A 25,060-nucleotide genomic window follows, 5' to 3' on the forward strand; every position below is an offset into this window, starting at 1 on the left:
GCTATATCTGGTTCTTTCAATTTCTGGCGGATCGCCACAGATGCTGCTTCTCCTTTTATGTTGGCTAATAATATAGCCGAGACCTGCTTGAAGACTTTCAGTAATTTCATACCCAGAGTTAAAGCAGGTTCTGGACCATATTCATTTTGAATCTGTCTTAGAACATCTGGTAATATCGCCATAGACGGAACACCATGTGTTTTTGTGTAAATGGAAGCAAAGACTGTGCCCCAAGTGTCACAGTCCTCCACATGTGGTGCGATCCCCATTGGAAGACAGATAGTCAGAATTCTGTGTTTCTCAGTAGGGGTAGTATCCGGAAATACTGCCTCTATTTGAGTGATTTTTTGTACTAACCAGAATGGAATTTGTTCCCGTTTTGTGGGTACTTTACAAAGACATGATTGTATGTTCTGTGGTGTAATCTTGTTTGTGTTCCCCTGATGAGGGGTCAGCTGTGGAACGTTAATAGCTGGTTGGACTGTTGAAGTCCGCATTACATATTGGACTAATTGTCTATGTATTTTAATTAGTGTTTTTAGCTGAGCTAAAAGTTCCCGATCTGACATTTTATCAATGTCTGGATGTGGTGTGTTGCTGGCTAGAACCGGCCACGTTGCTCCTGGTCTACCTAGTGGACCGAGCCTGGTGATGTGATTATTATGTTTTAGGGCGCCTTTAAACCAGAGCAGGTGCTCTTGGTAATTTAATGGGATTTCCACCTCCTCGAAAGGAGTGTATTCCTCCGGAGGTTCCTCTATTTTGTAATAGTGGAAGTCGTGTGTTACAGCGTTTGCTGCTGGAAAGTTTATCCATGAATAGAATACCTCTGTCTGCCGATATTCATGGGCCTCTACCACGAATATGACTGTACCACCTTGTGATGTCAGTCCATTTTCTATAAGTTTAAGAGTTATAGTTTTTCTTATGTTGACCGGAATGAGTATAACATTCGGGTCATTTTCTCGGAGACTTGTGTCATCCGCTAGGAGTTGAGCTGCTATTCTAGCTGTCTCCCTTTCGTCTTCACTTTCCGTTATTTTTACTAACAGAAAGGTTTTTGTTGTAGATCAAGTTTCAAGGAAACAAAGATTAGGTGCACAATATTTTGGAACACTGTATCCTTCAACGTTGACTAAACCAAAAACTATACATAGGAATCTCTTCCTACTAAGTTCCGGCGTATTTTAACCTTTTACCCAATCCATACGTCTTTTGGAGTATTTACGGGAAAAAGGGGTCTGTGTGAAAAAGCACGACTGAGTTACTCTAACGTCTTGCGTTAGATTTATCGCCTTACCAAACGGTGGGCGCCATGTAGTGTAGTTCCTATATTCCCAATAGGCTGTGCGCATTGGAATAATATAAACAGCAGTGTAGACGTAGGACTGGGGTCATCTAGGTGTCTACTGACTATATTAGACTAAAGGTTTTTGCCAGCTAGCTCAGAGGTCACTAGAAACTTTCTCGAATAAACAAGGAGGAGTTTAACCTCCCTGGATAGACAAGAAGGGATTAGCTTCTGACAACCATAAAACATGACAACTTTGCTCCCTCAGAATAAGAGTGTATCTCTAGAGTTGTGTGAAAACAATAGACAGCTATCTCACTCAGTCAAGTGTGCATACTTAGTTTCACCAGATTGCAGAGAATAGAGAGACAGGCGTTTTTCAATAAAAGGTGTAATTTATTGAGCAGTCTTCTTTCTCATGCAAGAGAAATGAATTGCCACAATTGCAATACTCATAGTAAAGTAAAGTGCGTACAGTAAAAGGAGGATTATAAAATAATACTGTAAAAGCATTGATATGGTTTCTTAGCTATATGATACTTTAAAATAGATAAAATATATACATACATATATACATTGACTAACGTACTCAACTGGTGCTTCTAAATACGCCTACCCCGGTGTACCTGACCTAAGCCTAATACGTGGGAAGGAGTAAGTAAGTAGCAGTTTAAGTTAAGTTGGTTTTGCCAAGAATCTGACTCAAGAATTCTCTTTAAGGGTTTAGTCAGCTCCGTACCTGGGTAATAGAAAGTAGGAGGTCTGGTATCTCTCTCTCAGGACTCGATATCCCAGTAACCCGCGAAGGTATCTGGAAACACCGGAGCTGGATTTCTCGGCAGGAGAAAAGACAGCGTCTCTCTCAGTGTGTCAAAAGGGAGGGGTGGCGTCCGTGGGCTCTCGCATCAGCTGGGCTCTCGGGCAAGTAGTTAGCCGCTCTGCTCCAAAACCACCACCGTGTGTTTGCTTAAGGCAACGTTTGTATATTTATACCTGAAAGGTGCCGGGTTTGACCTAAGGTTGGACATAAGACGTCAATAAAGATGTCACTAAGAACTGGCCGTTCTTACAGTGCTCACAGGAGTTCTAGGACGAAATCAAAACAAAAGCAATGGGGATTTCCCAGGTTGCTGGAGGTTTGGTTTGTTTAGAGAACTCGTTGTGCTTTCTAGGAGTCCGAGGAAGTAGCCTTGCTTAATGTGACTGCATGGGCTACGACTAAATATGGATATGATTCTTATGCCTTTATAGGGATATTATTTATTATAACCGTACCAGGGCATAAAATAGAAATATCGAATTAGGTTCCTAGATAGAAACACAATACAAGCTGCTGCTGAGGCTGCAGGGAATGCCACAGGTACCCATAAGGTTTATTGGGATGAAGGACTTCTTTATTCTGAGGGTAGAGACCCCAAGCCTGGTTCTACCAGGAGGTTGGTTATACCTCAGACCTTTAGAGGTTTCCTTCTTACCTTGGCCCATGATATTCCCCTTGCAGGACACCTTGGACAGAATAAGACTTGGGACAGGCTTGTCCCTCACTTTCACTGGCCTCACATGTCAGAAGATGCCAGGGAGTTTTGTCGCTCCTGTGAAACCTGCCAAGCCAGTGGCAAGTCAGGTGGTACCACAAAGGCCCCCCTTATACCATTACCTGTGGTGGGGGTACCCTTTGAAAGAGTTGGATAGACATTGTTGGACCAATGGATCCCCAAACAGCATTTGGACACAGGTTCATGCTGGTGGTAGTGGATCATGCCACCAGCTATCCAGAGGCTATTCCCCACAACAGCCCCTGTTGTGGCAAGAGCCCTCCTGGGAGTTTTCTCAATAATGGGCTTTCCAAAGGAGGTACTTTCAGACAGAGGTACCTACTTCATGTCTGGATATCTAAAAGAAATGTGGAAAGAGTGTGGTGTTAACTATAAGTTCACTACACCCTACCATCCACAGTGCAATGGGCTTGTTGAAAGGTTCAACAAGACCCTAAAGGGTATGATCAAGGGTTTACCTGAAACGCTTAGGCGAAGATGGGACATCCTTCTGCCCTGCCTTCTGTTTGCTTACAGAGAGTTCCCACAAAAGGGGGTTGGCTACAGCCCTTTTGAGCTTTCGTTTGGACATCCTGTGAGGGGACCCCTGTGTTTGGTGAAGGAAGGATGGGAGTTACCTCTCAAAAAGCCTAAACTAGACATTGTTGTAGGAAGATGGATATCTGACTATGGTTACCCCAGATTTTTTGCCTTGTGTTTAGGTGGTTTTCGACTTAGTTGGCCTGGGACTAATCAGGACCCCAGGCTATCTGCTCTCTCTGTAAAATGGACTCCATGTACCCTAGGTACATAACTAATTGGATATTGAGTCACTTTATCAGCCCCTGTACAGTGTACTATAGGTACCCAGGGCATAGGTGCACCCACGGCCTACCAGGGGCTGCAGCATATCTTTTGCAACCCCTGGCTGGCCATCCAAACTGACACAACTGGCTGATCACTCAGCTGGGGCAGGGTCGTGTAATCACCCCTTGCTTAGGTATAGTATTCCTATATCTACCTTTACATATAGACACATATGCACCTATAAGTCACTCCTATGGCAGGCCTTAACAATCCTGGAGGCAGAGTGCTTGGTTTTATGTGAGATGGTGCTCTAGCATGAGCTGAGCCTGTCTGCAGCTTTCCGAACCATGTCCTTATAGCTGTTCTATGATATTGCCATACCATATACTCTTAAGTGCATTATAATCCTCGTGGTTATTGCTAACTTTGGTTTGGCTTTATCAAAACATGTTGTGTAAGGTGTCATACACTTTGGAATACTACCCCCTCGCCAGTTCTGGCTACGGGGGGTAGCATTCCACCCTTCTAGAGGGAGAAGACATGTTACTTGCCTCAGCATCACAAAATGGATGCTGCTGCCACAGACACAAGTCTGGCCTCCTGCTTCTGACCGAAACTCCGGCAGGGGAGGCCTGGACAAAAGGTTTCCTGTCACAGGGAGGTGCTAGCACCACCCCAGACAGGAGATAGTGGATTGGGGCAGGGAGGGCTGAATGAAACTAGACACTGCCTGGGGCACACAAGGTGTCCCATGCATAGCCCAGTTCAAACCGGTGCGGGGGCACTCCAGCCCCAGCTCTGGTGCGAAACTGGGCAAAGGGAAAGGGGTGTAACCACCCCTTCCCTGGTCACACCCATAGGAGGGACCTAGCAGGTAATCCAGCCCCTTGATTTGGAATAAAGGTAGGAGCTGCGTCCTAAGACTTTGATACATAACTCTGGACCCTTCGACATCCTACTCGACGTAGAAGACTGAAGAATCTCCCTTGCGGTCAAGGAGTGACCACCCTGTGCAAGCAGACACCATCAAGCGCTCAAAGGTTTGCTTTGTTGTTGCTCCCGCCGGAGCTCGAACGACAGAGACCAACAAGAACTGGACTTCCAGACATCCGACAGCCCGATCCACAGCCACAGCAAAGCTGAGACCCATGGAGGCGACGTGAGACATGGGACCGGCCATCTTGGAAAGCCAGCAAAGTGCTTTCCGTGCAGCTCCCGAGGCACCCTCAAAGCTGTGCATTGGGGATTGAGAAGCCCCAGCCCCGAGCATCATTTGCACCGAAGATCACCTCTCCACACTCACCGAGTGCTGCGTGGGGTCCTTTTGCATTTTCCTGCTCAACGCGTCTGTCCGGTCACTTGCCCGTTGGCTATTGGCCTCTGTGACGACAAACCTTTGAATTTACAATGCTGGTCTGGTTGCTCCAGACTGACCCTTGCTCCCCTGAAAAGGAGCAGCCCATCAGACCTTGCTGGTCTGATCCAGAAGCCATCTTTGATTCCTGCGTGGGTTGCATTTGCCAAGCCTGTTGACTCTGAATCGAGATCCGATACTGCCGACTGCGAGAGCCTTCATAGGACAATCCGTGCCGAGCGCCTGGTCGACACCTCCTGGTCTACGTGGCAGCGGAGACAAGCTTCACGACATCACCTGATCGCAACCCAACATCGCGTGGTTCCTTCCTGGTTCCTTCCTGGTCACTGGCTAGTGACCCAGACTCTGTCCCCTCTGCTTTCAGGTACTCTACATCTTCGATCCACCCTTGGATCCAACCGGACTCTTCTCTCCTGGTCGCCTGCAGCATCTTTTCTCCAAGGCTCCATAGAACTCCACGACAAAACCCGACACACTTTGACACCTAGGCACCCGCTTCCTGTGGGTTAGGTAACGCCAGCACTATGGTGCTCCTGTAGAGATTTACATCCCTAGTGTCCTAGTTTTAAGTGGTTAAGTTCTAGTCCAGTCGGAAGACTTCCAAATCTGCAACTTTCTAACTTTTACGCACCATTGACTTCTACTGGTGCACGTGTGTGCATTTAGACACTGCACCCGCATCCTGTGGGCCTCCCACGTCCTAACTGCTGTTAGTCCAGTGTAGCCCCAGCGATTTCCAAGGCCCTAGGCCTTACCATTGTTTGTGACATGGTTCTTATACCACTATTTTAGTATATGGTTTAACGGGCCACCAGGGCCTATCCATACTTGTGCAGCTTATTGTATGATACTAAGTTCTTTGTTTAAACGCTTGTTCTTCTGCCCTCATAAAGAGTACAGAGGATTATTCTAGTAATAAATACATATATTTTTATAATATATAACTTGTGTGGTGTCCTTTCATTTGGTATTAAAGGGAATACATATGGTAAAACACCTGGCTTCACATGCCCTCTCGAGTTTAGCCTAAGACTGCTTTTGTCCATGCTACCACTAGGATAGCTTGTCTATAAGGTTGACTTACAACCAATCACCATAAGGGTTGTTTGGACTGGTGCAAGATGCTCACTAGAATAGTGAACATCACATACCAGGCCAACTTCTCACAGGTAGTGATTGTGTATATTATTTTATAGCAGCTTGACCATATTTCATTAACTGTATAAATGTGCACATCGCTCTATATGAAACATTGACTTGGTAATAAGGGCTCAGAAATAGTGCCTCTTTATTTCACTGTAGCTCACATGACTTCTAATTTAGTCATGTTCGTGTCATTCACTGTGACCACAGGCCTGGCCGTACAATTAACCTCATGTAACCCATTTCAGGATGAATTGAGCCTCAATTATAGACCCCCCCCCTCACAGACAACACCTTCTGTAGACACAGTCCACAATGTCTTTATCCTTGCTCATACAGCTTTCTGCACAGGGGCTGGAGCCTCGCTGTCTGTTCAGCCATGTACACAGGACAGCCGGAGAAGACAGTCTAGCACAGCAGGATATCTGTGTACACCTCTTCACCTGGGTACACTTAACCACTTAAAACTAGGACACAGGAGAGGTGCCCTGCAGTCTGTGTCGGAAAGCACAGGGTTCTACACTATGTAGTAAGCAGCCCCTACCCAGACAGCTCTCCACAGGGACAGGCGCTCCCCTGAGCTATAAAGCCTGGTCTATGCAGGCACACTACTCTAGCACAGCACAGAAGGGATGCCTGCGGTCTGTGCCCGGGAGCACAGGATTACACATTACAAAGCATGCAGCTCCATACCTGAACAGCTCCCTACAGGAGTCACACTGAGCTATACACCCATGTATATGCAGCCACATACACAGGAAAGGCTGAAGAAGTGCTTCATTTGAGCCAGTGATTACAGGTGTTTTCCACCAGCATTAATTTTTGGGCACCGGGACTTATTCTTTTACATTTCATACTTTGACCAAGATCAGGAGATAGAAAGGCAGAATAGGGGAGGTGTCTGATTTCTGAGTACATTTGGACCCCAGCACTTATTATTTTACAAATTAAGCACTGGAAGCGCGATGCAGGGGAAGTCTGTGGGCTTTTGTTTAAGTCAGGGGTCTCCAACCAGTAGCTCGGGAGCTACTGGTAGCTCACCAGCACCCTCAAAGTAGCTCTCAGAAGTGAAGCCAAACCAAGCCGATCTCAGAGATTCTGTGTATATTATAAAGAAGGCAGCACTGTTCGTTTCATTACCCGTAAGAGTTACAGACTGCCAAACCAATGGCAGGGCCTCTTGATAACACTCAAACACGCATTGTGTTGGCCTATCAATCAATCAATCGGATTTATAGAGCACACTACTCACCCGTGTGGGTCTCAAGGGGCTGGGGGTGCAGGATTTGGGCAGCTCCGGTCATTCGAAAAGCCAGGTCTTGAGGCTCTTCCTGAGTGCTTGCAGTGTGGGGCTTAATCTGATGGTGAGGGGGAGTTTGTTCCAGGTCTTGGCCGCAAAGTAGGAGAGGGATCTGCCTCCTGTTCTGGCTCTGTGGATGCGGGGGATTTCGGCCAAGGCCTGGTCAGCGGAGCGGAGGTTTCTTTTGGGGGCGTAGAAGGAGATTCTTTTGTTGAGGTTTTGGGGTCCGGTGTTGTGGAGGGCTTTGTAGGTGTGTGTGAGCAGCTTGAAGTTCACTCTTTTTTCGACGGGAGCCATAGGTGCTGGGGATGTGGTCTTTTCGTGGGATGCTGACGACGAGTCTGGATGCGGTGTTCTGGACGGTCTGGAGTTTGTGGAGTAGAGCTTTGTTGACTCCAGCATAGAGGGCGTTCCCAAAGTCCAGCCTGCTGGTGATGAATGTGTGGGTGACGGTCTTCCTGAATACTGGGGGGGTCCATTTGAAGGTTTTGCGGAGGGTGTTGAAGCATGTGGAGGCTACAGCGTCACACGAACCATCTTTATCCACTTTAAATCTACCTAAGAAGTAGATTGTCCATGTTATAGCCCTGCTCTATCAGTGGCACTGTGTGCGACATCAAAGAATAGTAGCAGCAGTAACCAGGGCTGTCCCACCAAAGTGTGTGACTGCAAGAACTAGAGTGAAAATGTGTTAGTTGGGAGCATGATCAACCAAAGAGCTGAGGAGGAGAGAGTATGCATCCAGGCAGAGAAAGTTAGAAGACTCGCATTCAATTGTGTGGGTGTGTGGCACTGTGTCCTTCCCTAATAAACAGTGTTGGTTCCTTAAAGCTATTCCTAGTGTCAAGGACTGCCAAATATGTATGCTGGTCCCCATTATAAGAGTATTATCACTGACGCAATTGAGCCCGTTCCTTATATAATTGTGGCATAGCCATAAAATGTTCATCCTTGACTATTTTGTGCATACAAGTCTAGTAATTACATACCTGCTGCCATCACTGACATATAAAGAGCTTGAATGGCCCGCTTTTAGCCCTTCCTGACAGAGTGACAACCGCTTCTCTCATAATAATGGCCATAACTAATATATGTTGGGCATCCAGCTGTGGCACAGTGGTAGCCCTGGTTTAATGATGGGCATTATTAGCATAACAGAGGCATTCGTAGTGTTATGGTGAGCAAGCATGCCCTATGATTCTAATACGTGAGTATTTGAAGCAGAATTTGGGCATGAGAGGCATTTTTACATGGCGGTACTCAATGAAAACGAAAAGCTGATGTTTAGCAACTGTTTATTTTCTGACAAGGAAAACTGATTTGATTTTTAAAGGAAAAAATTGTTTTTTAAGAAAGGTTTTTCTTCTGGAAAATTGAGTTTGATTGCTCAAAGTGGAAAGTGATTTTGATAGAAAAATATGTGTTTTTTCAGAAACTAATATACTAATGAAGACAAAATATTGCAATTCTAAAACACATTTAAAGTTGATAGCTGAATGCTAATTCAATTTGAGTTGGGGAGACTTACTACTGTGGTAATACCCTTTGTGGCACACAGCATGTGATGATTTGAATTTTACTTGATTACAAGCATTTAATATTGATAAATGTTTCCCTAGCATTCTGCTGATAACTTCACCTGGAATGTTTGGGTGGTTACTACTGATAATCGTGCTTTGGGTGGTCACAGTGTAATGGTAATACACATCATCAGCATCTTACAGTGAAAAATATGCTAGTAGCTCGGCAGGACTTTCCTTGAGCAGAATTAGCTCTCACTACAGAAAAGGTTGGAGACCCCTGGTTTAAGTATTCATGTTAATCACAGCCCCTTCACGAGCTGTGATTAACATGAATACTTAAACAAAAGCCCACAGTCTTCCCTGCACCGCGCTTTACTAACAAAAGAGTAGAGCAAGTTTAAAGACACAGCGTCAGCCCTGCCAAGTATCAGGCATCACGCGTTAGACTAACACATTTCAGTGTGGTATTCCGCATTACCGCACTGAAATGCACTATCACGCTTATGCATGTCTCAGCTGTCACTGAAAGTGCTGCCTCACTGTTGAGTGTGGCAGTGTGCCGTCCATGGTGCGCTCGATGCACCTAGAGCCAGCGTGGGGCTCCCAGCAGAGTTAAGGCTGCTGGCAGGCTCACACTCACTCCAACTGCCACAATGTAGCATAATCCGTATTTGCGATTCCCTGGGGCGCGGCTCTGCCAGTCTGACGAGTCCTGGGCTCTCAAAACAAACAGGAGCACTGTAAATTAACACTATAGACAGAAAGCTGACAGCGCCCGGAGCGAGCAACTTGCAGGCTTGTTTGGGGGGCTGGCTCAACTCGCACAGGGCTCAGGCAGGTGAGGTTACAATGTATCTAATTCACCCGCGCCGCGATGTTGCGCAGGCTGTTTCTACTGAGTGCTCACACCGCGCATAACTGTTCATTTGTGTCGGACTCTTAAGTACCGTAATTTGCCGATGACGTCATCACCAACCCATCTGCCACCAAAGTGACAGTGCCTCAGCAGACACTGCAACTTGCTGCGTGTCCAGCAGCACTGAGGCTATTATCAAATGCCGCGTTGGCACTGTCCTCAATTTGAGGCATGGACCATGGTCGGAGCTGCTTCAGGGGAAAGTCATCGGCGCAGCGGGGTGGCCCATCACAGTCCGAGTCGTTGCGGCTACAAGGCACAGGAGCAGGCTCGTTGGCAGCAGCTGCTGCAAACGTAAGTGTCCATTACTAATCCTAGTTGCTTATGCTGCTGCAACTGTTTTCGGTGCAGTTAGTCACAGAGTTGGGGCTTGGCTGAAAGTACTCATTTTTGTGCGGCTGAGCAATAACAAATTTTTGCTCGAGTGAGGCGGAGCTGCAGCAAAGACAGCACAATGGAGTCCGTTGTGGGGATGTCCATAGCAGACACTGTCAGGATGGTGTCCTCTCTGCTAAAGTCTCCCTTCTCTGGATCTCCCCTACCCTCCACACTTTACTTCTCTCCTGCATTGCATGCTTCTTGAGGTGGCCTTATTATACACAGTACAAGCGAGGCCACGAGCTGCAAGGTGTGTTTTCCACAATCCCTAGTGCGCCTTGAAGACCAAGTTGACAGCTGCAGCCAGGGAACGAGGCCTCCCAAACCAGGGAACAAACCCAGGGCCGAGAGGCTCTAGAACTCCCAGGCGTGCCACATCGTATTGAAAGCATCAGCAGACAAAGACAGTGATAGGGGGCCCAATATAGTCTTGGGAAGGGAAGCAGTCCGGGTGCCCTTAACACAGAGCACCAGTGAAGGCCAGTCCTCGCAGTGAGCGAGGCCAAATCATCCACAAGGGAAGGACGCCCTGAACTAGGGAAGCATGGACTGTCAACTCTTGGAAATGAGAGTTAGTGAGAGAGACTGTGCCTAATTAAAAAAATAACAAGCACAGGGGCACAAAGATTTTCTTAGGGTCCCACTGCAGGAGCAGCCAAATGCTGGAGTGGCTAGACTTGTGGATAACTAATGTCCGTTTTTACACCCCACTCCCCCCAACACTGCTTGTCTCTTTATTTCCCTCTCATGAGTGCATTTTTGTTTATGCTTTCTAATTACTTTACAGTTTTCCTATCCCTGCTTCTTTTTCTGCCTTTATCTCATACTCCGTCTGAATAATAAAAAATGTGTCACATTCCTCTAAAAAAAGAGCAGGACACCATGTTTACAATCCAAGGCTATCAAGTGTGTTTATACAAAGTGGTCCACTGAGGCATATCAAGACTACAGCTCCCAGAATGCACCGAGTGGTTAAATAACCATAGCTTCCACGGTTTCAGATTGCTATGTGTGACAGTTTCATAATTTCATTTTAATTATGAGTCGGCCTTCGCAGGCGCTTGCACCAGTCTTAAGATCTTCTTAGAGTTTCTCTATGCATAAATGGGTCTAATTCCTAATATTTATAGGTTTACCTCCTCATCATTGCTTGATTTTTGCTTGTAAGAAAGTGTCACTCATACTCCTTGAAATGTCGGTCATAATTACACTGTAATTATGAATATGTCACATTTAGCAACCTGAAACCTTGGCAGCTCTGCAGCGTGTACTTACACGCAGTGTTTTTTTAAATCTTGCTCTACTCTCTTGTTAGTAAAGCGCGGTGCGGGGAAGACTGTGGGCTTTTGTTTAAGTATTCGTGTTAATCACAGCTGTGATTAACATGAATACTTAAACAAAAGCCCACAGTCTTCCCCGCACCGCGCTTTACTAACAAAAGAATAAAGCAAGTTAGACTGTGGGCTTTTGTTTAAGTATTCATGTTAATCACAGCTCGTGAAGGGGCTGTGATTAACACGAATACTTAAACAAAAGCCCACAGTTTTCCCCGCACAGCGCCGCACCAAACCCATACAGAAAGTGCCCCAAGCCCGCCTTACCTGCACTCCTGCTGGCAAAACATCAAGGAAATGCTTTTCACGCCACCCGCTTTTTAAAGCATCGCGCAAATTCTCGCTCAGGATGTGACCTGTGCGCGCGCTCAACACACGGGAGTGCGCGCTCACAGGCAGAGAGGTGCGCGCACCTTATTGGGTACAATAGGAGCATGAAGGTGTGTGATTTACCGGTGATGTTGTCTGCGATGGGGTCTGTTCTGGATGTGATGGAGAAGGTAAAGCAGCGGCATGACGAGTAGGATGACCTCCATGGCAACATCGGACGTGTAGAGGTGAGTTACGTCCTTATATCCCTCCCTTTTTGCCGCAACTGGTGAGGTGGTTGGACCGCCAAACTTTCGCCAACTGTGAGGTAACTCGTAATAGGGTGGGCAGTTTGACTGGCGGTCCAAGTCTCCCATAGCATCATTGGCCTGCTCCACCACTGCGGCACTCTGAGACCACCAACAGTGTCAGCGGAGCGGCAGCAGTCCTCGCACAGCTAAACAAACTTGGAATAGGGCGCTAGGGACCATGAAGCTCACGCGGTCACCACGCCACCACTCAAACTCGTAATTTGGCCAACAGTATTATGGTCTTAGACTCCAATGGGCTGTTAATGTTACTGCTATATATTGACATTTGAACAAATTGGAATGAACCATTAAAAAACAAAGGCAGACATTTTGACTTTTGCAGACAGCCCATCAGTCTCCCAAGTCAGCAGAGACTCTGGCCACCTTTTCCACTAAAGAGGACTGCCTGCCATTGGTTGAGATGCCTTCAAAACAGATACTGATGTAGGCAGTTACTCTAAATGTAGATCAGTTCTACTGAGACGGTATCATGTTGTATTGGCTTACCACTGTACGTCTCCTCTGCCTGCAGAGAAGAGCCTAACCAATGCAGGAGTGACAATCGTTACTACCAGTGCATTGCTGCTGGGGGAGCTACACTGGATGTCCTCTCTATAACATGTGGTCCAGTAAGTGCAATGATTGTGACTCTCGCCCACATACAAGGATAGACACAACCTGCCTCAAATAATGTAATTTGGACACATGTGCTGTACTATGCAATTTTCATTCTTCACTTCAATATTCGGTCAAAGTTGCATGTCAGCGTTAAGTGTGCCACTGCCTGCCCCATAGGCTGGGACTTAACTGTTGGACATGTTCTAGGCCTGTTCTGCTGTGCCACTACATTTACTTAGTCCAACCTGCTAACTATTGAACACTTGATATCCTAGAACTGCACAATGAGCAAAACAGACACTAAGCAACACAGCTTCTCATTTGAATCTCAGAGAGAATCAAGTCTAGCTGCACTGCCAGCTGATCAGTTGCTAGAGGGAGAAGGTGATAGCGGGGATGCTTCCTCTCCAGCTGAAGACATTAAATTGATCCTACTTGAAATGTGAATCAGTCTCACCGCCATTGATTATAAGGTTGACTCCCTGACCAGACGCATGACAACATGAAAGAGTGCACGGGTAAGCAAAACATGCGCTTAACAGATGCTGAACATCCTATCTTGGATGTTGAAAATGTGCACTGGCAACAGGCCAATGTTTTGGAGGAGGTAAAAGCAAATTTCAACAAAAAAACTATGATTTGGAAGCCAGGTCTAGGAGAAACAACGGATGTATATTAGGTGATCCTGAATCTACAGTGATGAGGCGCACTGAAGATTATTTTGTAAAGTACTTCTAAAGTTATTTTGAGCTGAAAAATTATTCCAATCATTTGTAATCAAGAGGGCACATAGATCGCTTGCACCTCGGCCGATTCCTGGCACCCCTTCCAGTCCCATCACTGTAAAGTTTCTCAATTATAGGGGCAGAGACCAGGTGCTTTGTCTGGCCTGGAAGGCAAAGGAGGTTCATCATGAAGTGATGCACCTAACTTTCTTTCCTGACTTTACACAATCCGTGAAGGACGCACTTAGAAAGTTTCTTCTTGTCAGAAAGAACCTACAGGAGCGGGGCATTACACAAGCCCTGCTCTATCTGGCAATACTGAATTTTTCCTGGAAGGGTAAACCGAAGATCTTTACAGATTCAGTTGCAGCACTCACCTTAATGCAGAAGCACCCTCCTTCATAGGGCACCTACCATCTCATGGACATGCAGATGATGCATCGTCCCTAGATGAGATAGAATGACTGGCCATCAGGTTTGTGTAAGTTCCTCAGGATATTTTAAGTTGGACGAGATGGTCACTCGAATAGCAATACTTACACTGTTGCATTATCATGTGTAATGGATCCCACTTGGGTTGTATGGGTCATATTGCAAGCTCTGCTGCATTGGCTCGCTCTCAATGTTAAATATTGTTACCCGCTGAGAGCCCTTTTTCAATACCTATGTTGTCATGACTCTTTTGCTGGTTGTTGCTACCTTATCAGTATTCTGGCTGCCCCGGCCATGTTATCTAAAGAGTTATTTGATGTTCAAACTAGTTTGTTCTTATCTACCGATCAGTCTGTTTATACTGTTTTGGGGATTCGCAGAGCGATTGGGTCCTAGTGTAGGAGGGATGGTTGGGGGTGGAAAACATGTTTTTACTTTTCATCAGTTGGTAAACGGCTGTGGGAAGTGGCTGGGAAATTCTTTACATGATTACATAACATTGATACTTCCAGTTTTAGATGGTGCATGCCTCATCATGACGGCCAAGCATAAACATTTATCACTTGGAATGTCAGAGGTCTGAACAACCCGTATAAATGTTGCCAGGTTCTCACCTATCTTTACCACAACAAAGAGTACAAACTTATTTGCAAGAAACAAACATCTTGCCAGGGAAAAGAACAAGATTGCCTACCTCATGGGTACCCTATCAATTCTTTGCTTCTTATTCCTCCTGCTCCAGGGCGGTAGATATCATTATCCGAAAGCAGGTGTCGTTCCAACATCTCCGCACAGTAGCAGATCCGGACCACGGGTATATAATACTACAAGGCCTCATCGGATGTACAAAGGTTACACCACTTCAATCAAAGACTTTATTTCGCATTTGAATAAAATGCATAAAAGTATATAATAAAAACAATTCAGTGCATGCAGAAAGCAGTCTTCAAAGCGATAGTTACAGAGCAAATACAAATTTAAAATAAGTGGAAGAATTCAACTTGAGATAAACATGGAATAATGCGAAAACATGAAAAGCCACCAAGATTATCAGAATATTGAGGAATAAGAGTTACAGATTTTAAAAAGCAGGAGGCACCCTCATCGTGCATGATAATGATCAATGTCACTGATTTACAAATACACAGAGATGAGCACTTCTGATTCTCAGCTTTTAAGATTAAAATGCTAAACAAATAAAAACAATTGTGAAACAGAATATGCTATATAACAATAATGCTGAATATCATCGAACTAAGCGATGGCATACCTCCAACGTTAAGTAAAAAAGCTGCTGGCCAAGTAGGGAGTAAGATGTTTTCATATAGTGGTTTCCCTAACGTGGTACTAATGTCGAACCGACAGCCTTGCAGGTTTTTATGGCGGCCAGCAGGAAAGATGCTAGTACGTAACAAACAAATGAGGTTTCTAGTTGGTAAAATGTGGATAAAGCTAGTGCTGGAGAGGACAAGTTGAATTTTTCCAACAACGAGATGATAAACTGTTTTCTCTCCTTTGTGTAAAAATGGAAGTAAAATAAGATGTGTGAGGTTGATTGGGTCGATTTATCGTCGCAGGGACAGAAAGATAAGTGACATATTGAAAATAAGCTCATTGGATGCCCCAAAATGAGTGGAATATAACTTAAACAAAATCTAATTAAGGTGTATGGATGCTTTGTGTCCCCATACCCCCCGCCGTGCTAGGCAGCTGCAGTTTAGCCAGTGGCAACCGATGTCTGCCCGCTTCCCATATAAGAGATGTCAATAATGTATCAAGTACTTTAAAAATCCAAGCCGGCACGACCACCGGTAAATTCACAATGGAATAAAGGTGGCAGGGTAGCATAACCATTTTTGACACTGCCACGCGGCCCGCTACAGTCAATGACAACGTATTCCAAAAGGCAATCTGGGAGCGCAACAAATTAATGGTAGGTACCACATTACCGTCAATAGTGTCAGCGTTCGATCTATAAATATTAACCCCCAAGTACTTAAAAGTGACAGGCTCAACATGGAAGTGCATTCGGCCAAATTGTAGAGTAGGAGACGCACAAGTGTTATAGAAAGCGAAGGCCAACGACTTAGAGGCATTAAGACGCAAGCCAGAAAGCTCCCCGAATCTCGAAAAGGAGACAGCTACCTCACGTTTATCCACTTCCAAATCATGAAAGTATAACAGCATGTCATCTGGGTATAAAGACTCTGGATGTATCTCCCCTAGCATCTGTATGCCATAAGGAATCATAACTTGACGCAGGTACTGGGCAAGAGGCTCTAGGGCCAACACGAAAAGCATGAGGGACAAGCGGCAGCCCTGGCGCGTACCACGTGATATCAAATAAGAGGAAGAGATCATTCTACCCGTCTTAGCGCGTGCCGTGGGACTAGTATACAACAATTGAACCCATGCACAATAGGACTGAGGCAGGCCAAATTTAGCGAGCACTGCAAGCATATATGGGCAGCTGATAGTATTGAAAGCCTGTCGTACGTCTAAAGACAAGCAACCAGCAAGAGGGGATGAGGCAGACGCCGCATGCATCAGGGCGTGGAGCCGACGGATATTTAAAGATGTACTACGCTGGGGTACAAACCCACATTGGTCCGTATGAATCAGACGGGGAAGGAGTGGAAGAAGTCACGATGCCAACACCTTACTTAGCTCCTTATATTCTGTGTTCAATATAGAGAGTGGTCTATAAGATAAAAGATCAGCTGGCACCCTACCTCTTTTCAATAAGGACGTGACTATCGCCTCCCTGGTAGTAGGAGGCAAAACCCCACGTTCTAGGGAAGTAGTATAGAGTTGCAACAACCTCTGTACTAACTTATCGGCAAATGTGGAATAAAACTTCACAGGGAAGCCATCGGAGCCCGGTGTCTTGTTGCGGGCCAACATCTTTAGTGCCATCCGAATTTCTGCAACAGTAATTGTGGCCGCCAAGTCCTTGGCCATTGAATCAGAAATTGTGGGGAGCTGGACCTCGGACAAGAAGGAAAGCGTGGGAGCCAAGATGTCTGAACTCGGGGCAGTATATAACTGAGCATAATATTCCCGAAACGCAGCATTAATCTCCTCTTGAGACGTAACCCGTTCACCACCAACCGTGTTGATAGCTAAAACACGGGTAGGACTCATCGTGGGCTGGATCAGTCTCACCAACAATGTGTCCGCCCGTCCACCTCCGAGTGTGTACGCAATGTGTAAGCATCAAAATTCAACAGACGGAATCGCTCCAATAATTCCACATATCTAATCCTAGCTGCTTGAAGCGGCTCTGTGCCATCCTCACTCCTCTGAGCCGCCACCTCTAAGGCCTGCAATTATCCTTCTAGGTCAGTAATATCCTGAACCACATTCCTTCTTGAACCCACCAAAGTCCCCATGGGCACCCAGCGGACTGCCACCTTGAAGGCCTCCTATTCGATAGCCCTAGACGAAGCAGTACCCTCATTCTCCATGAAAAAAGGCGTCAATAGCTGCAGTCAAGGCCGCCCGATAGACTTGGTCTCCAAATGTAGAGGCTGCATCCTCCACGTTGGAATTGGAGCAGGTGTACGGCCCCATGGGATAATGGTCAGATATTGTCTTGCACAGAAACTCACAATGTGTAATTAAGAAGGAGAGACCAGGGAAGCATAGAAAAGAATCTAGACGTGTATGCAACTTATGGGGGTAAGAATAAAAGGAATATTCCCTCATGTTCGCATGATTTGCCCTCCATACATCTAACAAGTCCCAACCCTGTGCCCATCGTCTCAAGGTCACAGCCTGTGCCCTTGCCGCTGTGTTAAGTAAAGGAGGATGGGAATGGTCCAGGCCAATGTTGAAGACTGAATTCAGGTCGCCCCCTAGAAGCCAAGGGACATGGGACCAGCCAGCAAGCACCTGAGAGACCTGCACAAAAAATGCCTCTAGATCTGTATTCGGTGCATAGAGGGAACCCAGCATTATCTGCCTGCCATCCAACGTCCCCAACAGTAGGACCAACCGGCCCTGATCATCTAACTTGCTCTCAGTAAGTGAGAAGGGAATGCCTGAACCCAAATAGCAGCCCCTCTGCAGAAGGCCGAATATGCCGTTGCAAAAACCTGACCATGCCATCTCCTTTGTAGTTTCGCAGTTTCAGTGGGGATCAAATGGGTCTCTTGGAAACAAATTATGTGTGCCTTACAGCGATGCAACTGCGCAGCTATTCTATGTCGTTTTGCCACAGAACCCATACCTCGCACGTTCCACGAGATAAGGGTATAAGAATTAACAGCAGACATCGGCAAATGCAATAACACTCCCCCCTCCCCCCGGATCCCGCCCCCACTCAACCACCCCCATTCCCCCCCCCCACAAACACCAGACCATGCAGCATAGTTACATAAAAGCCAACAAAATCCCAATACTGGGTCCAACGCCCAAACATCGTTCGACCAAGCCATGAGAACAATGTGAACATACTTTACAGTCAACCGGTGCTACCGCCTTTGGGGGAAAGTCGCTAACACCATCAACTGTCGCACAAGTGCAATGAAGCTCTCAGAAAAGCGGCCAGAACGTGCACCGGACCTGGGAGCTTAACCATCTGTTCCCACCCGTCAAAACGACACACAAGGTCTATTATGTTCTGCCAGTCCAGTAAAGACACACGTAATGGAGTATAGCTCTATGATCCAGACAGGAAACCAAATAGGAAGCCAAGCATAGCCTACAAGGCCAGAAACAAAGGATCAAGAGTCCGCCGAGGCCAGAGGATCTTTGCTAAGTCGTGATGTCGCAGAAGGGAACAGAGCCACGATACCATTTGAATCAGTGTCCGTATTTATTCCCTCCGACGGGCTAGAGCTAATCTCTGGGCGGGAAGCGCGGAAAGTGGAAGCAGCATGTAGAGCCCTCCACCTGCCCTTCAGTACTTGCTGACGGCACAAGGAGCTGGAGACTGAGCACTGCGTGAGAATACCCCTCGCACGCCTCTGAGGGGGACGCTTTGGTTTGGGCAGTGAGGAGTTCATGCGGCGCATGGGCTGGACGTTGGGGAACATCTTGCCCAGGTAATCCCACGCGCTGTCAAGGGTATCAAAAAACAAGGAGCGCTGATCGTGCATGATTTTCAGTTTTGCGGGTAATAGTAATACGAATGACAGGCCTGCTGCTCTAGCCCGTGCCTTCACCTCCATAAAGGAAAATCTTCTGCGCTGGACTGCCAAGGTGTAATTTGGAAATATTGAAATCCTGATGTTATCAAGCTGTAGAGGACCATTTTCTCTCGCCGCCTGTAGAAGATGATCACGATCCCTGTAGTTTAAAATCCTAGCCAGGATGGGACGCGGGGCAGCACCCGGAATAGGGCCTCGTGTGGGAACCCGGTGCGCCCTCTCAACCGTGAAATGCGCAGACAGTCTGGTAGGGGCCACAGTTGTCTTTAACCAGTTTTCCATGAACTCCCAGGACAGGCCGCGGCTCGAGTTGTCCAGCAGGCCTCAGGAATGCCGGAAATCACCTCCGCTGTCAGGACCACACCAGGGGGCTTCAAACATTCAGCAGTCGCCATCGGAACAGCCCCGTCATCCGTGCCCAGTTGCCATCCAAAAAGGTAGGGCTGTATGGATAAATGAGTTGGATAAATGTCCCAGGCCCAGAGCTCGTCGACTATGCGACTGCCATCATGGGCTGCAGACCACGCCCCCTCTGTGCCTCAACCCATACTGTACTTCAGCAAGAATCTTCTTTTCAGCTACCCAGGATTCAAGTTTGTTTAGGAGGAGCCTTCCCATTAGTTTAGCGGTGCTGTCAAGTAGTGAAATGGGACAACAATAAGCTGGATTAGAGGGGTCCGGTTTTGTAAATCGGGATGATCAGAGATTGTTTCCAAGAGGGTAGGGGTCCTGATTTAGCTATTGAGTTAAAAACCACCATCGGCAAGGGGGACCTGAGCGATTTGTTGGTGAGAATCTGGCCCGCTGCTTTCAGATTATCCTTAATGTAAGGGAAGACTTCTAATATGTGTGGCTCTCCTGGCATTTGGAAAAAAGTCCTGGAAATGCCTTATCCAGGAGTCTTCGTCAATGTAAATATCCAGCGAAGGCCTGCCATTATCTGTCAAAAAGGGCGTATTGATCACCGACCAAAAAGCTTTGCTGTCGTGGAGGGAAGATGCTTGCTTTAAACTGTCCCATGCTACGGATTTAAGCTACCCCTGCCTATTTTCCATTTTGTTTTAATTGAATTTATGCAGGGTACAAATACAAATACAAGGAACAGATTCCAAACAGTACCATTCAGCATGTCTACACCATAAATACAGAATATCCTATAGCAAAGCAATGGAATTACACTTTCAAAATGTTACATCTCATAATCCGCAGGGGTGGGTCAGGTAGCAGAATGATTATATCCATTTTTCGTGGAGCATTAACCATCACATTAGCAACTGTACACATTTCGTGAATCGCTGGGGACGAACAAACAGCCGGCATCAACCATACATGACCAGGCAGAAACAAGTCCTACCTCAGCACCACCATCCCATTCCAAACTAGCCCAGCGTACCATATAGACAAATCAGTCCATCGCATTTTCAGTGTCAGGTTCAGGAGTTACATCTCTTGCGCACGCCCATTGTAACAAGCATTTGCAATGCAATGGTCTCGGCAATATTATAGGTAGAGCTATTGGAATTGCTCATTATTTTTTTATCTTTTTTGTATCCCTAAATAAATGGCATTGTCATTTGTATTGGCATTAGCTTTGTTTTTTGCATATATGATACCTATTGCATTAGCAGAGAGAGAGTGAGGTAGTGAGAGAGAGAGAGCGAGTGAGGTATTGAAATAGAGAGCGAGTGAGGTATTGAAATAGAGAGAGAGTGAGGTATTGAAATAGAGAGTGAGGTAGATAGAGAGTGAGGTAGTGAGATAGAGAGTGAGGTAGTAAAGAGTGAGGTAGTGAGGGAGAGGGATGTTGAGAGGTAGTGAGATATAAGCATAGAGTGATGTGATGTAGTGAGATAGAGAAAGAGATAGTGAAAGAGTGAAAGTGAGTTAGTGAGATAGAAAGAGTGAGGTAGCGAGATAGAGAGTGATTGAGGTAGTGAGTTAGAGAAAGAGAGTGACGTTGTGAGGTTGTGAGCTAGAGTGAGGTAGTGAGAGAGTGAGGTAGTGATGTTTTGAGAGAGAAGTTGTGAGATAGTGAGGTAGTGAGATAGAGTGGAGTAGAGAGTTATGTAGTGAGAGATAGGTAGATAGAGAGTGAGGTAGTGAGAGACAGAGAAAGTGAGGTAGTGAAAGTGAGGTAGAGGGATGTTCTGAGGTAGTGAGATAGAAACAGTGAGTGAGTTTGTGAGGTAGTGAGATAGAGAGAGAGTGAGGTAGTGAAAGAGTGAAAGTGACTTAGTGAGATAGAAAGAGAGAGTGAGGTAGTGAGAGAGAGTGAGGTAGATAGAGTGAGGTAGTGAGACAGAGAGAGTGAGGTAGTGAAAGAGTGAGTTAGTGATGGAGAGTGATTTTTGGTGGTTGTGAGATAGAAACAATGAGTGATGTTGTGACGTAGTGAGATAGAGAAGGATTGAGGTAGTGTAAGAGAGAGTGAAAGTGACTTAGTGAGATAGAAAGAGAGATGTTGTGACGTAGTGAGATAGAGAAGGATTGAGGTAGTGTAAGAGAGTGAAAGTGACTTAGTGAGATAGGAAGAGAGAGAGTTAGTGAGATAGAGAGTGACGTAGTGAGTTGGAGAGAGAGAGTGAACTTGTGAGCTAGTGAGATAGAGAGTGAGTCAGCAAGAGAGTGTTGTAGTTATTTTTTGAGTGAGTGACTTGTGTTATAGTTAGGTAGTGAGAGTGATATCGAAATAGAGTGATGTTATGGAGAGAGTTAGTGAGAGAGAGAGTGAGATAGTTTTATAGATAAAATTTGAGTAGTGATGTAGTTATTTTTGTTTTGTGGGAGAGTGAAGTAGATATATAGTGAGGTAGTGAGAGATAGAGAGAGTGAGGTAGTGAAAGAATGAGGTAGTGAGGGTGAGAGTTGTTGTGCTGTATTGAGATAGAAACAGAGCGATGTTGTGAAGTAGTGAGCTAGAGAGAGAGTGAGGTAGTGTATGAGAGAGTGAAAGTGAGTAAGTGTATTTGAGAGAGAGAGAGAGAGAGTGCGGTAGTGAGATAGAGAGAGAGTGAAGTAGTGAGTTAGAGAGAGAGTGAAGTTGTGGGGTAGTGAGAGAGTGATGTAGTGAACTTTAGAGAGTGTGTGTCGTGATATAGTGAGAGAGTGAGAGAGAGATAGTGAGATAGAAATGGAGTGAGGTAGTATATAGAGAGTGTGAGGTAGTGAGATAGAGAGTGAAGCAGTGAGTTAGAGAGAGAGAGTGAAGTTGTGAGGTAGTGAGAGAGTGTTGTAGTGAATTTTTGAGAGAGCGTGTCGTGATATAGTGAGGCAGTGAGAGTGAGATAGTGAGATAGTAATAGATAGAGTGAGGTAGTGATGTAGAGAGAGTGAGGTAGTGAGATAGAGAGAGTGAAGTTGTGAAGTAGTGTGTTAGAGAGATAGTTACTGTGGTAGTGATATTGTGATGCTGTGAGAAAGAGAGAGTTGAGTAGTGAGGTAGAGATTGAGGTAGAGAGAGAGTGAATGAGAGATAGTGTATTAGTGTGTGAGGTAGTGAGAGAGATAGTGAGTTAGTGAAAGAGAGTGAGGTAGTGAGAGAGAGAGTGAGGTAGTGAGAGAGAGTTCGAAGGGACGGTATAGTGGAGCTGAGGAGAGAGTGAAGGGATGGTGCACCGAGAGGCTGAGGAGAGGGCATCAGTGAAGGACGGTACCGTAAGAGGCTGAGGAGAGAGTGCAGCAGTGAGTGATGGTGCAGTGGAAGAGTGAGGGCTGCAGCCTGGATGGGGGCGGGGCTGAGCAGAGAGTGCAGCAATGAAGGGACGATGCCATCAATTTGAATATAACACGATGCAGCTGCGGGACAGTCTCAGCTTGGTGGTGCCTGCTGCAGGATAGGTCACACCACGTGAGTCCGGGCTGAACACGGCTGCCAGAGTTTAATTTGTGCCTTCAGCCTTTCATAACGCTTCCCCCGCTGGTACCCAGAGGAAGAGTTTTAAAAGTTAACCAGGCCTAGTCAGCGCTGCCCAGCCCTGCAACCTGAGCAGTCAGCGTAATCCTTTCAGCAGTGTCTCAATTGAATTAGGAATTGTTGCCTGTGGTCCATTTGGATCTTCTTAAGGAGCCTTTCAAAGTTATTTAACTGCTCGTTAATAATTCCCTCCTCAAGATTTGAGGGTCAGAAAGAACTGAGAGAACTGAGAGATCCTGACCATGCAGACCCACAAAACTGAAGCTAATTTCCAATATCATGTATTAGGCATACTTATTAAAAGATCTACCTGCAGAGAAATACCAGCTTTCAAAGAAAAAATAACCTTTTTATAGATTACCAAAGTGGATTGTGTCCTGGCCCAGCAGTGAAAAAGCATTGAGTCACACAGAATAATATTAACTACTGTTGACTCAAAGTAGGTTGTGTCGTTACAGCTATTTGATCTTTATTCTGTAGTTGACACAGTTCACATCACCCTATGGTTTTACTTACTCTTAACAACATGGGAGTTCTAAGAGCTGTCCTGAACCAAACTGACTTTGCTCTCTAGTGGCATACCACAAAATGATGGGGCTCCCGGCAGAACGTGACGAGTGGCTCCAGAGACTCCCACGTCACCACTCTTCGTATGCTTTTAATTGAGTGGGAGTCCCCTGAAAGGGGGCCTGGGGCTGCACCGCTGGGACTACAGAGGCCTTTATTACACCGCGGTTCTTCACTGATCGATAATTGATCTTTTTACTGCCACCCTTTTCCTTAGCACTGTTCTGACCTGTTCCCCCTAATGATTGGGGGTTAGCGCGGCTGATCCCCTAAGTCCCTAATGATAACTGTGACATTCTCAGAGAAAAGGGGGAATGCTCTCGTGAGTGCCCTCCGACCAGGTACATAATATACCTGAGAAAAGATGAGACCACCCCACACTCTATGAAGCTTCTGACGGCGCTTCGGCACACTTTCACCTTCATACTATGCATTGTTTTAATACACACTACAGAAGGGATTCTAAAAGAGTCCTGGGCAAAACCACTAATGCATTTTGGAGATGTGCTCTCATAAACCCCACAAGTGTCCTCCAGCAAGTTACTGCCCGCACCTTCAAGGGTTCGAAGTGAAGTGGTACACTCGTCCCTTCCTGGGTGTGCCCAGAGCTGCTGTAACTCACTCTAGTTCGGCGTGATCACTACATGTCTTGAGACTCGCTCGTTAAGTCTTGTGCAGCTAATGTACTCTTTGCTGCGAAAACATTACAAAACCTTGTGCCAGCCGTAAGAGCCCAATGAATAACCCCCACAACCCTCGGCTACTCGCCCTCTTCTTACGCCACCTGAACTAGTACCGACTAAAGGGGTGCTTTCACAGCCCTCGCTCGCGCCCCCTGACGAGGTGTTCTTACACTACTCCACCCCTATAGAAGTACCGACTGGAGAGTTACACACACACATATGCTCCCATTAATGCCCTCGGAAGAGATGGGATAGTGTCCACACAGAGACACACTGCCGCCGATGCGATGCCCACGGCTAAAAATGTGCTACACGTTTCAAAGCCAAACTGTAGCTTGCTGAAGTGGCTGCTTAAGATAACATTCGCACTCAATGGCCACAACACGCCAAACCTTGCGCATATATAAAATGCGGGCCAAATGCTGTCAATGGCAATTCCCAGGAACTCGAACCCTGCGAGCTCCCAACGATCAATAAAAACGGGCGACACAACCGCACTCAGTTGTAAAATGCGCACTTCCCCAGCCAAAATTCACTCTGCCCCCACACTTAGCTGAAATCGATGTGAGCCTTCGACGGTGCTCGAATGCTCGTGACTCGCCGGTCGTAACCATGTTCCAGAGCCGATCCCCGCGTAGAAGCGCATCGCTGGTGGAAACCATCCCCTACGCCTAGAATGGAACCTGCAGTCACCGGTAGAAATATGGGACAAAAGGATGCGTGGGCGTCCAATACGCTGCTGGAACG

The sequence above is a fragment of the Lissotriton helveticus genome, chromosome 11, assembly GCF_964261635.1.
Source record: "Lissotriton helveticus chromosome 11, aLisHel1.1, whole genome shotgun sequence".
Classification (NCBI taxonomy): Eukaryota; Metazoa; Chordata; class Amphibia; order Caudata; family Salamandridae; genus Lissotriton; species Lissotriton helveticus.